The 15,318-nt window shown below is 43.0% G+C and overlaps 1 non-coding gene across 1 annotated transcript; it reads right to left on the bottom strand.

Annotated features, from left to right (window-relative positions):
* Positions 1-14,609: 14,609 nt before the first annotated feature.
* On the bottom strand, positions 14,610-14,681 carry Trnap-agg. Its single transcript has one exon. It is a non-coding gene; the product is annotated as a tRNA-Pro (tRNA).
* Between the last annotated feature and the right edge of the window lie 637 nt (positions 14,682-15,318).

Here is a 15,318-nt window from a genome sequence, read left to right on the forward strand (position 1 = left end):
CGTGTCTTCGAGCGGTTGAGAATGGACTGCATAAGCCCACACAGACAGAGAGAGGAATGTTTGCAAATATTTACGGCCGCACTGCACAATTGTAAGGATGGAAAGGGAAGGAACGAATAGAACTATTAGCAGTGGATATGACATGAAACACGGATGGCAGGAGACAAGGATTCTATCCTCCATACATGCTTATTACTATGAAACTCAAGTATAAAACATGAAACATTAACTTGGTTTCCAAGTGGAGACTTATGAATAACCAACTCAATTACCAAGAAAGCTTTGACTTAAGTGGTTTCATATCGTCTCTGTAAATTATGTTTACGACTACTTTATGATTTTAAATTAGGTCGACGTCATCTGGAACTTAAGCGTTAGTGGCTGCTGAAGACAGGAGCAAGCCAAAGCTAACTAATTAACTCTATGGAGCTGAACCCTTCTTGAGAAGCCGCCAGTTGTGCAGCTACTCAAGAACTTCCCAGCATTTTATGGGACTCGAAGGTTCATTACCGTGTTCACAAGAGCCCTCCACTGATCCTTTATCCTGAGCCACATCAATCCAATCAATACCATCCCATCCTATCTCTCTAAGATCCATTTTAATATTGTCCACCCACCTACGTCTTGGTCTTCCCAGTGGTCTCTTTCCTTCTGGCTTTCCAACAAATATCCTATATGCATTCCTCTTCTCCCCCATTCGTGCTACATGCCCTCATCCTCCTTGATTTGATCATTCTAGTTATACTTGGAGAAGAGTACAAGTTATGAAGCTCCTCATTATGTAGTTTTCTCCAACCTTCTGTAACTTCACCTTTCTATGGTCCAAATATTCTTCGCAACACTCTGTCCTCAAATACCCTCAGATTACGTTCCTCCCTTAATGTCAGAGACCAAATTTCACACCCATACAGAACCACAAGCAAATTTATGGTTTCCTATATTCTAATTTTCACGTCCTTAGACAGCAGACGAGAAGACAGAAGGTTCTGGACTGAATGGTAGCAAGCATTACCCGAGTTCAATCTCCTCTTAATTTCCTCCTGAATCTATTTTCGATGTTTTCGTTCTTCCCAAATATCTGAACTGTGCCACATTTTCAAAACATGTTTCCTAACATTATATCATGATTTCGTCCTGCATTTTGGTGACGAGAGCGCGACCTATACTTAGTTTTCTCTGTGTTTACGTCTAGACCAGAACCCATACTAGAGTCAATTAGAGCTACTGTGATTTTCTTTACGGTACCCATCTTATCGCCCAGTAGATTCACATCTTCAGCAGAGATCAACAGCTGATGTGTCCCATTTAATTTCAGTCCCACCTGGTTTTCCTGGACCTTCCTAATGGCACATTCTAAAGCAAAGTTGAAAAGTAGTGGCGATAAACCATCTTGCCTAGATCATTCTGGATAGGAAAATTATCAAACAAATATTTATCTATTCGGACTTTACTATAGGTTTCATTTAAACACATTTTAATCAGCCTAAGTACTTTCATGGGTGCCCCAAACTCTAACAGAATATTATACAATGCTTCCCTCCTAACCGAATCATAGGCTTTCCTCAGGTCTATAAATGGCTGATGTAATGTCTCAGCGTACTCCCATTTTTCACCCAATGTTTGAGGAAGGCAAAGATATCATCAGTAGCTGGTCTGTTACGTCAAAACCCACACTGATGAGTCCCAATAATTTCATCTATATATGGACTTAACCTTGAGAGAATGATATTGGATAAAATTTTGTATGAAGTTGACAGCAGCGATATAACACAATAATTACTACAGTCAGTTTTATCACCCTTCTTGTGAACTGGTACAATAATAGAGTCCTTCCACTGAGCAGGGAATGCTTCCTTATTCCAAAGAGAATGAGTTCATGCAGTTCAGACCGTAATATTTCACCTCTTGCTTGTATCAGTTCTTCCAGAATGTAACCGCTATTCCTTTTTTCATTGCTAGTGGGGTGGGACTAAGTCCCTTGTATTGCGGCCACTTCTGGCCTATTGTACGAGCCCCAGATGATAGGTGACGGTTATTGTGGAGCAATTAGTGGAATGAAGATTGGCAGGGGAAACCGAAGTACTCGGAGAAAACCTGCCCCAGCACCACAAATCCCACTTGAACAGACCCGGGATTGAACCCGGGCCGTCGCGGTGGGAAACTAGCGACTAACCGCTTGAGCTATGTTGCGGCCTAATTTAATCACTACCTCGAGATCTGTACTTTTTTCAATTTCGCAAAGGGAATTTCAACCTCAAAGGGCCTAGAATCAGATACTAAGGGCTCAGTTGTGTATCTCTATCTGCCTAACATCACTGACCCTATGTACATTCAAAATGTTGTGGGAATCTGCCAGTAGATCACCATTCTCATCCTTCACTAAGTTACTTCTAGGTTGGAAACCCTTGATTAATTCCTGTATACAGGTCTCCATGTTTTTGTTCTTACTGTTCGTTGCAAGCTCATTAATTTTATCTTTCAGATATTCCCTCTTTTTGTTCCTGAAATGCCTGCTGGTTTGAAGTATTATATTGTACTGATTAGCCCCATTAATTTCACTTGGATCCTGTAACCACTGCAATTTGGCTTGTTTCCTTTGGTCTAGTAATTTCGAGCATCCTTCATCGAACCACGGCTTATGCATCTTCAGTTCATAATAACCTAGACTCTCCATGGATGAAATTTTGATATTCTCTCTAATGGTTTCCTGAGCTCTATTAACATCCACCTCCTTGTGTAAGCTTTCCAAAGCCGCGAACCTATTTGAGGTTTCAACACGATACTGCTCTCTACCCTCTACCTCGTTTAATTTCTTGAGATTGAACCTCTCCATATGAACTCTGTGTGTTGTTTGTTTGCTCACTGCCAGTCTTTCCCTAACCTTTGCCACCAACAGGTAGTGGTCAGTATCACGATCTGGTGCCCTGAATGATCGCACATCAAGTACACTTGAATGCCGTCTCCTATCTATCAAAATATGATCTATTTGATTGTGTATCTTCCCATCAGGAGATGTCCAAGTAAATTTATGGATGTTACATGCGGGAAGATTGTACTTTTGACAGTAAGATATTTTTATGTGGCAAAGTTTACTACTCTGACTCCATTATCATTACTAATTTCATTGAAACTCTAATTCTCAGTCGATAGTTTCAAAATGTCTTCCCTACCTACTTTGGGATTGAAACCTCCTAGCAAAATTTTCATAGGGTACTTCGGGAATTTATCAAATACATGTTCTAGTTCTTCGTAGGATCTGTATTTTATATCATCAACTTCATATTCTGTTGGGGCGTGAACATTCGTAACGATGATATCACACCAGCGACATCTTAGTATTATATATATATCCTATCACTAACGAATTCTACCCTCTTAACTGTTGATACGATTCTCCTATGTACGAAAAAAACCTGTATCTAACTCCTGATTTTCATTCCTCTTTCCATAGAAAACTGTATAGTCTCCTGCTGGTGCGATGCCACCTCCATCCCATCTGACCTCCTGTACTCCCGCTAAATCTAACTTATATTTTAAGATTTCTTCCGCCACTGCCCTGAGCGAACCTGCCCTATACAAACTTCGTACATTCAAAGTGCCAAATCTCATATAAATTTTCGTTAGCTTTGGTCGTTTTTGCAAAGAATCCGTCCAGGTCCGAGTTTCTTTGTGACATTTCGTAACAAGCTTGTTTTTTTTTAAGATGAAGAGTTGTTAGCCCCACGCTGAATCCCCAAGCTGGAGGACCACCCCTTGTAGGCTGTCTGCGACTGCTTATTCAATATATTCTATGCTTTCCTCCACACCTGGAGGCAGTCTCCTCCATCCGCAACCCGAGGACGCGCCACGCCGTGGTGACAGGCCACCCACTTAACATCCGCAAACCTGAGGACGCGCCATGCCGCGGTGACAGGGGACCCACCTAACATCTGCAACCTGAGGACGCGCTATGCCGTGGTGACAGGGGACCCACCTAACATCCGCAACCCGAGGACGCGCCATGCCGTGGTGACAGGGGACCCACTTAACATCCGCAAACCTGAGGACGCGCCATGCCGCGGTGACAGGGGACCCAACTAACATCCGCAACCTGAGGACGCGCCATGCCGTGGTGACAGGGGACCCACCTAACATCCGCAACCTGAGGACAGGCCATGCAGTGGTGACAAAGGAGCTAGGTTAGTCATGTTGTGGGAAGAATTTGAACTAGGGCAGGTTCAAGATTATGTAACAAGAAAGGGAAGTGTTGAGCTGGGATAGCTACTCAATTATCCTCACGAGGCTGAGTGTACCCCGTTCCAGACCCACTACTTCTCAGAAAATCTGGTAGCGACGGGAATCGAACCTGGACCTCTGGACCTGTAGCCAGGAACTCTGACCACTAGACCACAGAGGCGGTCGTGTATAAGGGTTAAAGTGTTCAAATCTGTCCGTTAACTGTCCATCTTCGCAATTTATTCTTCTGTACGACCACACCCAGTGAGGAGCCTACGTACCGAACAGAAAGTTTTAGGTCTCCTATCCAAAGTCAACTGTGACAAATTCCATGGATTTTATATCAGTGTATTTATATAAAAGCTTGAAAGCTGTCAGAACAGAATACCGCGTGGATTTGAGGAATACGAGGTTTCTGTCAGGTGAACGACAGACACGCTCCAGCAGGAGGCAGATCCTCGCAGTGGTGGTAACAAAGTAAGGACATATAAAACGTGATGTGAGTACGGGACCCAATATTGCAACCCTATACATCACCAGCTCCCACATGACGTCATAGAGCACTTGAGAATCCGGGATTGATCGCCTCTACTGTAAGGCGACGTCGTACAAAATGTAAAGGGCCTTCACCGACTAGAACTCGCGCTGTCAGTTCTGAAAGTAACGCACCACGGTACAGACATCATACAATCGCGCTAATGTGGCAGTCAACAATCTACACTTGTGTTCTAAAGGAGAAAGCAATAAAGAGGTTGGTCTAGAAGTTTTTTCTGACGCTACAGCCCGAATTTGGGCCTTGGCCTACCTCCATGAAACTCTACGTTTCACTTCGCTTTACTACATCTTAGACATTCGGTAGGACTCCTTGGGCGGGTGATCAGCTCGTCGCAAGGTCTCTACCTGTACACAAACACAGAAAAAGAGACACAAACATCCATGTCCTGAGTGAAATTCGAACCCACGATCCCTGCTTCCAAGCGAGCGAAGACAGTTCATGCCTTAGACCGCTCGGCTACTGTGACCGGCAGTGTATAAGAATAATATATAAGAATTCAGTTCGTACCTCACAGGAAACAGACCCGAACCCACGATCCCGGCTTCCGAGCGAGCGAAGACAGTTCATGCCTTAGACCGCTCGGCTACTGTGACCGGCAGTGTATAAGAATAATATATAAGAATTCAGTTCGTACCTCACAGGAAACAGACCCGAACCCACGATCCCGGCTTCCGAGCGAGCGAAGACAGTTCATGCCTTAGACCGCTCGACTACCGTGACCGGAGTATAGAACGTATGTTGCTGTCTCGTAGACAGAATGCAGGAAAAAATTCGTGACATAAATATGTAGTTAACGGATCAGTTGAAAATGAAGTAAATGAAAATTTGATCCAGGAGGAAATTAAGAGGAGATTGAACTCCGGTAATGCTTGCTACCGTTCAGCTCAGAAACTTTTGTCTTCCACGTCTGCTATCTAAAAACGTAAAGAAAAAAAAATTAAAATATACGAAACTATAATTTTACCTGCAGTTTTGTATATGTGTGAAACTTGGTCTCTAACATTAAGTGACGGACAGAACCTGAAGGTATTCGAAAAGAGAGCGCTAGGGACAATATTTGACTGAAGAGGGATGATGTCACAGGAGGTTGGAGAAAAATTCATAAATGAGGAGCTTCACAAATTGTACTGTTCGAGTACGAGACGGGCAGGGCATGTAGCACGTATGGTGGAGAAGGGGAATACATATGGGATTTTGGCGAGAAAGCCAGAAGGAGAGATACCACTCGGAAGACCTAGACGTATGTTAGAGGATTATATTAAAAATTATCTGATAGAAATAGGATGGGATGGTATGGGCTGGATTGATCTGGCTCAGAGTAGGGACCAGTGGAAGGCACTTGTGAACACGGTAATGGAACTTCGGGTTCCATAAAATGTTTGGAAGTTCTTGAGTAGCTGCATGACTGGAGGGTTCTCAAGAAGAACTCAGTTCCATGAAGTTATTTGTGAAGGGTCCCGACTAATTGCTGCCTATCCTGATAAAAGCGCTCTTGTTTTATCTAAATCATTCTACGCAAACAGGAAGTGTTCTGAAATGTAACACTATAACAAAACTAGAAATGTCAAAAGGCAAAGAAAGGTAAAGCTGTCCCTGTAACAGGCCGTGAAGACCTAAAGAGATGTGAGACGTCGAGGCTCCCACATTATCTAGACAATCGGCTCACAGATGGCAGTAAGGTTGTCAGCCTTAGGTTCTGGCCGCCCTTTATCCCCCAGGAAGATTTCTGGTACTCATTTCTGTTAAGAGGCTGGATCTTTAGTCAGGAACTCTGACCATTAGACCACTCTTCAGGAAAGTAAATTTTATTTACCATCAAATCCCATCTGATTACCCGAGAATCAGTATCAGACTAGGATACATCTGAGTTCTGCGCAGCAACTGACGGGAGAACCGTTCCTAATGGCACAGCCAGTTAATCTCTCTTCATTATTAAACTGAGTGATGAAGACGGAAACAGGCGCACTTCTGACTCCATAATCCAGCTCCAGACTATGACACAGCTGGTCGATATTCACTTCGGATATTTATTTTGTTATTCAAGAATGCTGACAAGAGTAGAGATCCATTAAAAGAGTTATCACAGTTAATTAATCACTTTAAATTAAACGTCCTGCAGCACGAAATGTGCTTGAAGGCCTAGTGTTTTTTCTACCGTAAGGTTGCCTACTCAATGTATGACGTAGCCTCAAATATACTTCAGACAGACCATATAAATGTATTTCCCGTACAGAAACAGTGGAAACATCACACCCTGACTGATTTACCCTGACAAGGCACTGTGTCCCTTCATACTGTAGTTTCGAACGGGAAAACAAGTCCCAAAGGAAATATGTGCTCGGTCGCGTTTGTGTGTGAAAGCGAGGAGGGAGGGATTTGGAAACGGGAGTCCGCGATCTATTTCAAGGCATTCTCATGCTTTCATTTGCAAACTTGTATATTAGGTCTGAATATATATATATAGAAGCAGGGCCGTGTCAGACCTCAGACTGTTAGTCGCCGGGTTAACACTGCGGCAGCCCGGGTTCGATCCCAGAACAGCTAATGTGGAGTTTGTTGTGGACAAAGTGAAACTGGGTAAGGAGCGTAGACCTGAACAGGATACAGGATCGAAAAAAGTGGAAAAACGAATGTGATTGCGTGTGATTGTGCAACTGTGCTCGTACACCTGAGGATGACCTCTTGATGTCGAAACATGTAGTGTGATAATAATAAAAACGTGTTGTGTAGTCGGTAAAATTGACTCTAATATTGATTAAATACACAACAGGATGCAAGAAACAATTAAAGTTTTCTCCGAGTACTTCGGTTTCCCCTGCCAATTCTCATTCCACCTACTGTTCCACATTCATCATCTATCATCCGGGGCTGGTACAGTAGGACAGTTAGTGGCAGACGTGGACTCAGCCTCACCCAACCCAAAGAAACTAAAAAACGACAATAAAACATAGGAGCAGGATGAGAAAGATCAGTATAGGCCAGTAGTGGTCCAGCTGAAATTCGAACTGGGTACGTTCTGAATTTGAAGCCGAAACGGTGATCGGGTGCACCGCGACGTTTGGTTCTCCAGAGGCTGCAAACAAAGAACACAAACAGCTAATCGTGTTATTGCATGCAGATCCGTCAATCCGTGGATATGGGAGAATATTACACAGTCCGGAGGGAAATTATTATCAGTAAGGCTACAGAACATCAGTGTATGAGTCTGGTTGTGAGACAGCCGAAATCCTCTTCATAAATGCTCAAGCTTGTTCATTCCAACCGAAAACCACTTTCCTTGTTGGTTTTATAGTGTCTGCCTCTGTGGTTTAGTGGTCAGAGTTCCCGGCTACAGATCTAGAGGTCAGGGTACGATTCCCGGCGCTACCAGATTTTCTGAAAAGTAGTGGGTCTGGAAAGGGATCCACTCAGCCTCGTCAGGAGCTATTTTAAGAAAATAGCGGCTCCGGTCTAGAAAACCGAGATTAACGGCCGTGGGGATTCGTTGCGCTGACCACGCGACACCCTCTATCCGCTGAAGTTGGCACTGACTTCGCAGATAAGCGGCGGTTGCTTGGTCGGTATAGTTCGCTTGCGGACTACAGGCCACGGAGGTTTTTATTAACTTTATATTTATGCGGAAGCCAGTTCACTCTTCTCCAGCTCGGATAACATATCCCTGCAGATAGTACGGTGCTTAGGCACAGAGGATATTTTGGAAATACTTAAACCTGCCCATGTCGACGTATTAAACTCCAAGTCTGTACAAAGTTTTCCGACCAGAAGCCAAAGGGTAGAATTTTAAATCTCTACTTCAATTTACAGAGGCACACGCGGTAGCGTAGTTGGTTGAGGCACTACGATACAAGCAGGAAGGTCGCGGATTCGAGTCCCGATAAGGTGGATTCTTTTTTTTCAATTGACCTAATCCTTACAGCCACACTATTGCCCTGGGCTCTACTCAAGTTCCTAACAGAAATGAGCACAAGGAATCTTCGTGGGTGGGGTGAGGGTAAAGGGCAGCCGGCGCGTAAGGCTGACAACATTACTACCGCCATCTGGGAGCCGAATTCTAGAAAATGTGACAGCCTCGACGTCTCACAACGCTATGAGCATTCATGACCTGTTACAGGGATAGCTTTATCTTTTATCTTATTAAAATAATATTAATTTGACGCAATTCACAACAATACAGGACATTTTTATTAACTGACCTTTTAATATTTGTATAACTTTCTGTTGTTGAATATAAGCAGTTTCGAGTTGTTTCTACAAGTCAGACAGAATTTCTATGAATGATCAAGTAAGTTTAGGGTAAACAAACCATATCTGTCTGGTACACAAGAATTCAGGAAGATGTAAAAAAAAATATCCCCACCTTACCTCTTTTGAGACAGATTCACTGCTAAGATGCCTAACTGTACATCACATAATCACTCACCTGAAACAAAAGAAATTTCTTTAATTAATTGGTTAGATTTGTTACTATAATTTAATTAAGGTGTTTTATATGCACACGTTATATAAGGTCGAATTACAGAAAAATTTCGAAATAGGTAGTCGTGGTCTATTTAAAACCATTATCCTCGCACTGGCCTAAGCAAAATGAGACTAACAAAAGGAGTAAGAATAGGCAGTAGCGTAGTTTGTTGAGAGGCTATGCTACAAGCCAAAAGTCGCGGGTTCAAGTCCCGATTAGGTCATTGGATTTTTTCAATTGACCTAATCCTTCCAGCTGCACTATGGCCATGGGGTCGACTCAGCCTCTAACAGAAATGAGTACCAGGAATTAATTAATTAATTAAATTAATTAAATAATAAATTAAATAAATGTGACAACCTTGCCGCCATCTGTGAGCGGATTGTCTAGAGAAAATGTGGGTACCCCGACGTCTCACAACACTGTGGGCTTTCACGGCCTGTTACAGGGATAGCTTGACTTACTTTTTTTACTTTTTTATAGTCAGCAGCCCAATTAGGAATCGAGTCACTTACCTCCATTATACAATCTACAATCCCATTGTTGCAACAGTCTGTTTGAATTTGTTACAACTACATTCAGCGCTTAGAAATTTCAATAACTGTACACAATTCGATTTAAATTAACAAAACGCCAAATGATTCATGACGTCACGTTATTCGTGCCAGCGAATTACAGTCCTGTGTACAAAAGGGTGACCCACTTTCATATGGTTAACTTTTATTACTGAGAATTTCGTAATTACTACAATGACCTTTTGGAGGGATCCATTTGTTCCGTCTTTGACAGAACTGCTGAATTCAAATTGGACAATAAACCTCTCCCCACTAACCAGGCATCATTTTCACAAAAGTACTTCGCTGCTGTCTCGTGTTGTCGGGGCAAAGGACAGCTACAGCTCCACTCGAGGGGACGAAACGTAATTACCTCTCGGTTACTCACATGAACAACCGATGATCCAAATGCTGACTTTCAGAATGGGAACTGTTTATATCATATTCATTATGAATAATCTGCAATGTCTGCAATAAACCGCCTTTGTGGTCTAGTGGTCAGAGTTCCTGGCTACAAATCCAGAGGTTCTGGGTTATTTTCCCGGCGCTACCAGATTTTCTGGGAAGTAGTGGGTCTGGAACTGGGTCCACTCACCCTCGTGAGGATAATTGAGGAACTATTTCAAGGAAATAGCGGCTCCGGTCTAAGAAACAGAAAATTAACGGCAGTGGGGATTCGTTGCGTTGACCACGCGACACCGCTAAAGTTGGCACTAACTTCGCAGACAAGAGGCGGTCACTCGGTCGGTATTGTTCGCTTGCGGTCTCAAGCCACGGAGTTTTCTTTCGCAATAAACATGTGTGCTCTACAAAGAGCGTGAGTGAATTATTCCCAGTGAAGCAAATCGTTTAGTCTTTTACTCTTCACTTGTTTATCATTTTCGCCGATCACAGTGAGGCGGAGGTCTGAGGCATGAGCTGTCTTCGCTCGCTGGAACGTTGGGATCGTGGGTTCGAATCCTACTCAAGGCATGAATGTCTATAATGTGTGCGTTTATTCTATGTTTGTGTTGTTCTGTGTGTAGGTAGCGGCCTTGCTAAGGACTGATCCCCGTCCAAGGGGTCCTACCGACTGTGTATAAATTAAGGAACTGAAAAAGCAGCCAAGGTCTAACAAAGGGCTGTAGAGCCCTTAATAACATTTGCCGAACGCCGTTCCTGTACAGAATCAGTATCCGACTGTAAAGGTGAAAATCACTAGGCGAACTAATAGCTACATAGACTTTAAGGTCAGCAGTGAAAAGACGACAGTTGTGGTTAATTACATCACACAAATCATTAATAAAAACATTAAAAAGCAAAAGCCCTAAAACTGACCTTTGGGGTACGCCTGACAGCAGTATACCAGAGAAACGCACAAAAGACTGTCTGTTATTTAAATAACCAAGAAACCAATTTACTTAATCGGAAGGTAACCCATTATTACTGAGTTAATGAAGAAGCGAAGCATTTGCAAGGATCCCGAATTCTGTTAAAATCGAAACAGATGGAGTCAATTTTGACCCCGTGAACAGACACACACAAAAAAAACTCCATTATTTCAGTCCGCAAGAGAACTATACCGACCTAGCGGCCGCCGCTTCTCGGCGAAGTTAGTGCCAACTTTAGCGGATAGAGGGTGTCACGTGGCCAGCGCAACGAATCCCCACGGCCGTTAATTTCGGTTTTCTAGATCGGATAATAATAATAATGAGGCGCTTCACAACTTGTACTCTTCTCCAAGTATAATTAGAATGATCAAATCAAGAAGGATGAGATGGACAGGGCATGTAGCACGAATGGAGAAGAGGAATGCATATAGGATATTGGTGGGAAAGCCGGAAGGAAAAAGACCACTGGGAAGACAAAGACGTAGGTGCGTGGACAATATTAGAATGGATTTTAGAGAGATAGGATGGGATGGTATGGATTGGATTGATCTGGCTCAGGATATGGATCAGTGGAGGGATCTTGTGAACACGGTAATGAACCTTAGGGTTCCAAAAAATACTGGGAAATTCTTGAGTAGCTGCACAATTGGTGGCTTCTCAAGAAGGGCTGAGCACCATGAGTTTTAATAATAATAATAATAATAATAATAATAATAATAATAATTCAATTCAATTCGTGTCTATTTGCGTGCAAACTTAACAGCACAGAGGTCAATTACAAAGTTGGCACGAATACATAGAAATACAGATATAACTAAAAAACAAAATACAAATNGAGGAAAATATAATAATAATAATAATAATAATAATAATAATAATAATAATGGCAGAAGTAAAGGCTGTACATATAGACCAGGCCGGCTCGTGATCAATGAGAAGGCGAAGCAGTTCCTGACGCGTCGAGATGAAGCGAGCCGAGCACAGCTGTGGAACTTCGCCCTCCCCAACAGCACGTCAATGGTGATTAACAGCAAAGTGCAAACTGTACCCCAGGCAAGGAGCTTACCAGTGCAGAGAGAGAATTGCGCCTGTGGTCTACCGTGGGCTCATGCGAGCTGAATTTCTCCTTCTTTTCGTTCTGTCGGTGTAATTAGGTCAGAGAAACCTTCGCCATCATCGAAGTTATTAACGAGTTTTGTCTCCTCTCTCTACTACTAGTCATTCTGGCTTGGTATTCGAGGTGGGGGGGGGAGGCATCGAAGCCACTTGATTTTTAAGAGAAAATCGAAATAGAACAAAGAGATATACAAAATATTAATATAACAATTGATACTATTAAAAACGCATTCGTCCGCCCTGAATATTCTATGCCGGTACATTAAACAATGCCTTCAATGGCTTCAACTCAATTTTGTAAGAACAATTTCTGGCTGCAGAACCTCGAGCAGGAGAAATGCCAGTAACGCCTACACTTCCCACTTTTCTTTTGTACCCTTTTTCATTATGTCTGAATATAGTTTTGTGACGTGGAACCTTTTCACCACGCACAGGTCGTCCTCAGGTTGGGGTGGGGGGCGGAGGAGACGACCGCCATATATTCATGATAAGTAAGTAAAGTGCCGGTCACGGTAGCCTAGCGGTCTAAGGCATGCACCGTCTTCGCTCGCTCGTGGGTTCGAATCCCACTCAGGGCATGGATGTTTGTGTGCGTCGTTTTTCTGTGTTTGTGTACAAGTAGAGGCCTTGCGATGAGCTGATCACCCGCCCAAGGAGTCCTACCATATGCCTAAGATCTAGTAAACTGAAGTGAAACGGAGAGTTTCATGGAGGTAGGCCTAGGCCCAAATGAGGGCTGTAGCGCCAATTAAAAAAAAAAGCAAGTAAAGTAAAGGTATCCCTGTAGCAGGCCGTGGAGGCCCATAGGCTTGTGAGACGTTGAGGCTCCTACATTTTCTAGACAATCAGCTCACAGATTGCGGTGAAGTTGTCAGCCTTACGCACCGGCCGCGCTTTACTCTCCAGGAAGATTCCTGGTACTCATTTCTGTTAGAGGCTGAGTCGACCCCAGGGCCATAATGAGGCTGGAAGGATTAGGTCAATTGAGAAAAAATCCAGTGACCTCATCGGGACTTCAACTGCGACCTTCCGGCTTGTAGCATAGTGCCTCAACCAACTACGCTACCGCGTGCCCTCCATAAGCAAGTAAGACAATTTTCTCCATGGCGTTTGTATTTCTTCTTTCTCTGATCCAAGCATTCTTCTCAGAGGCCTGTTTCCAAACAGTTGAAAGCTGTCATATGTAACTAACATTTTCAGCAAGAGGATGATATTTTTGCTGTCAGGGGAACGTAAGCTCGGGAATCAATCCAGCCCAGTCACGAACTACGCATTCGGTTGCCCAGTATCGCTTTACTCTCTCTTGCACACGATGGACATCATATGAATACGGACAAATATAATTCGTGTACAAATTGCTTATGAAAGGTGACATTACGTAATTAGATTAACAACGGCTCTTTTATCTAGGGGTACGATTCTAACTTTGGAAGCAAGAGGTTCTAAGTTTTAGAATGGGGAAAAAATGAGATTTTTAATATAGCGACGAGGAGTGGATCCTCCACAGAAGAAATCCAATGGAAATTTTGACCGATCTTTCCCTCCCGTGATACATAACATTACGTCACGGCACGCTAAACTGCACACTATAATAAAACTATATTTCCTTTCTATGGCCCTACCGCCATTTGGGATGATCCCACTAGTTTAAGGTGCCCAGAAGCCACACATAACCTGTGTGATTGTGAGGACAATTTCGTCACCTGGGCCAATTCTTTATGGAACCAAGTAACTACTATGACGTCACCACAAATAAAGTCCTATATTACATTCGAAGTGTAGGATTATTAAAGGATTCATCCAAAGGGGAAGCACAATAGGTCACTGAGGGTCGCGATGCAGGGGCCAAACTGCTATGGCCCACTCTTACACATTCATATATACAGCCCTTTGAACCTTGGCCGCTTTTAGTTTCTTGATCTCATATAAAGTCGGTAGAAATACTTGGACGGGGCATCGGCCCGTAGAAAAGCCGCTACATAACACAAACACAGAATAAACACATCAGGACATCCATGTCTTGAGTGGGATTCGAACCCACGATCCCAGTGTTCGAGCGAGCGAAGACGGTTCATGCCTTAGACGGCGCGGCCACTGCGATGGACTCTGAAGCTGTATACATATATGTAAATATGTGATATAGATTTTGAGATCTTTCTATAAAAGTATACACGACGAGCCCCATCTTTTTAAATACATTTTTAAATGTAAAATAGCCTTTTGAAGTCTTGGATTCCGTGAAGGAAATAATTCACGTTTCAGAATTTTAAAAGTAAAACAGCTTTCTGAAGCTCACATCTCCAGTGTTCATCCTGCGACTGGAAAACGAAAAAAAAAGAGGGCTCGTCCGGGATTTGAACCCGGGACCTCTCGCACCCTAAGCGAGAATCATACCCCTAGACCAACGAGCCGCACATGAACGTACAACTTCGAATTACGAAGCTTTCTTCTGCAGCTAAACATTGACCTACATATGTGCGATCAACGCGTTTCGTCACGTCAGCAGGCAGTGAGGATCCGGGTTGGGTCCCACTCGCTGTAAAATAATTGAGTTCATCGTTATGCTGCGTTCATACAGCCAGGGCGGGGTAATCGTAGAAGACAACTGATTTGAATTGCAAAGATAAGTTTCATTTCCATTCTACTAATAAAATGTGAGTCAAAATATTATATACACACGCATCTTTCATGGCGTTCTGTTTGTTTTTTCGTCGTACAATAGTCTTAATGTTCATTTACTGCAGACAAATACGAAGAAACTCACGCTACATACATATCCGAAGTGTTATAAAACATTTATGTTTTATTATGTTCATATATACAGAGTGTCCAAGGAAAGTACAATATTCTGGGAGGTCATAGTACCAGTCATTCTAAGCAAAATTTGTATACAGAGTGTTTCACGACATCAGGGCATAACAGAATGAGGTCATTTCCTAGGTCTTTGTGATCAAAAAAGTTCATATAAACGTGTGTCCGATTTTGGACGGTTACGGACTTATGACCGTTTTTTCATTCCCGTACACGCCATCGTGTGAACCGCGTCTA

This window comes from Cryptotermes secundus, unplaced genomic scaffold, assembly GCF_002891405.2.
Source record: "Cryptotermes secundus unplaced genomic scaffold, Csec_1.0 scaffold11, whole genome shotgun sequence".
Classification (NCBI taxonomy): Eukaryota; Metazoa; Arthropoda; class Insecta; order Blattodea; family Kalotermitidae; genus Cryptotermes; species Cryptotermes secundus.